Consider the following 3,068-nt stretch of genomic DNA (forward strand, 5'->3'; position numbering starts at 1 on the left):
ATCAAATTTCGATTTTTTTGCATGTAGCTGTCCAGCTCTCCCAACACCATTTGTTGAAGAGGCTATTTTTACTCCAATTTATGTTTCTGCCCTCTTTGTCAAATATTAATTGACCATAGAGACATGGGTTTATTTTTTGGGCTTTCTATTCTGTTCCACTGATCTATGTGTCTGTTCTTGTGTCAGTACCAGACTGTTTTGATTACAGTGGCCTTGTAATATAGTTTTATGTCTGGTATTGTGATCCCTCCTGCTTTGTTTTTCTTTCTCAAAACTGCTGTAGCTATTCAGGATCATTTATGGTTCCATATAAATTTTTGAAATATCTGTGAAATACATCACTGGTAAAAATATGGAATGCTTCACTAATGTGCATGTCATCCTTGCACAAGGACCATGCTAATCTCTGTATTGTTCCAATTTCAATATATGTGCTGCCAAAGTGAGCACAGGTGTGGGTTTATTTCTGGGCTCTCTATTCTATTTCATTGATCTATGTGTCTGTTTGTAGATGGAATAAAGTACATGTAAAATTGGTTTGAAAATTTTTGGAAAAAATATATCTAAGTTGTATAATTTCCAATAAAAGGGAGAACAGTTTAAAACAACTTAGAATCTATCTGCTTATTTAAAATAACCCTATTGAATTTTTAAAATTCTAAAAAATCATGACACTAAATTATTAATCAATGTCTATCAACTGCCACATGGGTTCATGGAAAAATTCTGGTCTACCCTAGACAACCTTGTAGTGTCAGATAATAAGCAGTAAGACATGAAAGAGACTGTAATTGCCATTAACCACAGTGAACACTGTGGAACTTTCATCCAAGTTAAGGCAATGCACTGATGGTCGCTAACCAAACAAGAAGGAAATCAACAATGGTGTAACACTAAATATAAACCAGGAACACTCTAAAAAAGTATCTCACTTAATTTACACAGCAAACTTCAAAATAGATATTATTATTCCCATGCAAAATAGGAGGAAACCAAAGATCAACGATGTAAATAATTAGCCCAAGGTCTGTCACTGAGTAATCAGGGAACCCTAAGTTATTTACATGTGAACTATACTACACAGTTTCACTATTGTAGGTTCTGAGCCCTCCCTGGACACACCAATGGCTCTGTTAGTAGTGCTGGCATGCTGCAGAAGAGCACAGTGAGTTTGCATCCAGATCTTGAGGCTCAACGTTGCATATGTGAGTAATAAAGCCAGTCAGAAGCAAAACTGTGAAGTTGGCAGACAGGATCTTTACTGCCTCCACTCTACTTTCCCTGAGGCACCCTGATGCTTTGCAGATGCCTGACACCTTCAGCTGGCCCAAGGCTGAAATGGAGTGATCCACCAGCCTTGCTTTCTCTGACAGCACTGCAGATTGTATTGTTATAATCACCTGAGTGCCCTGCTCACCACGCTGTCTGCTAGATTGGGAGCTTGAAGGACACAGAGAGCATCTCACTTCCCTATTTTCTATGGTACTTTCCCCAGAATGAACGCTCAGTAAATATGTGTAGGAAAAAAAATTATGAATGTTGAACTCCCTTCCAATGCTAATCAAAATGTTCCAAGCCTGTATTTCTACCCTGCAGAGTTTTGCTTCTTAAGAAGACAAACAATCAATAACACATCCCGTTAACTTAAGAAATGACTCACTGTTTGAGCCTCTCAGACATTATGTATCAGTTACTGTTGTGTGTTTTAAAAAGTAAATATAAAGTCTGTGTAGTATGTCCATTAGCCATTTTAAACGGGCATGATGACCCAGGATATTAGAGAAAACAATATGTCAGTAAGATTGAATATGGAACAATAACAATGTTTTAGGGGCACAGCCAGCATTTCACTCCTAGGCTGGTTTAGTTAACAAAGTAGGAAACAACAGGCAGAGAGTGGAGTGAATGCTAATACTACACTTGACATATGTTAATCTCATTTAATCCTCACAGTATTTTTTGAGGCAGGTACTATTCTGATTTTATTGAGGATAAAAATGAGGCCCAGAGAAGTTATATATTTTGCCAAGGCCAAATATAAAGTAAATGGTAGAGATAGGACTCATATTTGGCCTGGCAATAGCTCTTTTTCACTATGCCCGAGTCCAAGCAGCAACTGGAGGACATAAGACTTCATCTATTCCAAAGAAGGTTACTGTGAGGACTGTCAACGTTCTATTCATGTGGCAGGAGATAGAAATAAATCTTGGGATAGAGACAAAAATAAAACCCATTTGGGGATCTGGCAAAAATCTCTCCAAATTTCCCACCCAGTGTACCCCCTCCTTTCGCATAGAAACCCGTGCCCATGGGGACCACAGACTGTTTCTGAACCTGTTCTGGCCATGTATCCCCAAGAGGCCCTCCCCAGTGAGGACCTGGAGAGTTTCAAAAGAATCCGTTTAATAAGAAATTCATTTCACATCCCTTCAAGATGTTTCAATTCTATCTAAAGGTCACAACATAAAAATAAAAATTCACAACAGTATTATGGCTGATTTAACGGAGAGAGTGAAAAGAATGAAAAACTGAAAGACAGGAGAAGGACCTAAACCTTGTTTCTAACACGAACTATGAAATCTTGGATCTCTCCTTGACCATGTTGAAATAACTCAGTTTCCTCAGAAATATAATTGTGATGATGGCACCTTGCTTTTAAGATGCTTGTGAGAATTATATAAGATAACGTACATAAAACATATAGTAGAGGTTCAATGAATTATAGCTTTTATTATATTGGAGAATCCTATATATTAAAAAGAGATTGTTGTTATTATTTCAAAAGAACATTATGAATACTGACAACCAGCCTGAGGCTCACTAAGAAAAAGCTGTACTAAAATAACCTCATTATTTTGCAGTAATCAAAATATAGTTGAATCTTGTGAGTAATGTTATGAAGTCTCTTGTGATTATCCTGGGGCACGTAGACAATAGAGATTGCTAGGAAACCTATGGTTATTTAAAATACTGAAGATTATTTTATATATATGTATATATATATATATATATATATAAAATCAGTTTAGTAGTAAATTTCTAGTGTTTTGCAAAGGCTTTGCTCAATT

At 36.6% G+C, this 3,068-nt stretch overlaps 1 non-coding gene across 1 annotated transcript; it reads right to left on the reverse strand.

Moving 5' to 3' along the window:
- Positions 1-346: 346 nt before the first annotated feature.
- On the reverse strand, positions 347-450 carry LOC129067975 (U6 spliceosomal RNA). Its single transcript, XR_008528802.1, has one exon. It is a non-coding gene; the product is annotated as a U6 spliceosomal RNA (small nuclear RNA).
- Between the last annotated feature and the right edge of the window lie 2,618 nt (positions 451-3,068).

The sequence above is a fragment of the Pteronotus mesoamericanus genome, unplaced genomic scaffold (assembly GCF_021234165.1).
Source record: "Pteronotus mesoamericanus isolate MK-2021 breed Mesoamerican mustached bat unplaced genomic scaffold, CSHL_Meso_final contig_20, whole genome shotgun sequence".
In the NCBI taxonomy this organism is placed as follows: Eukaryota; Metazoa; Chordata; class Mammalia; order Chiroptera; family Mormoopidae; genus Pteronotus; species Pteronotus mesoamericanus.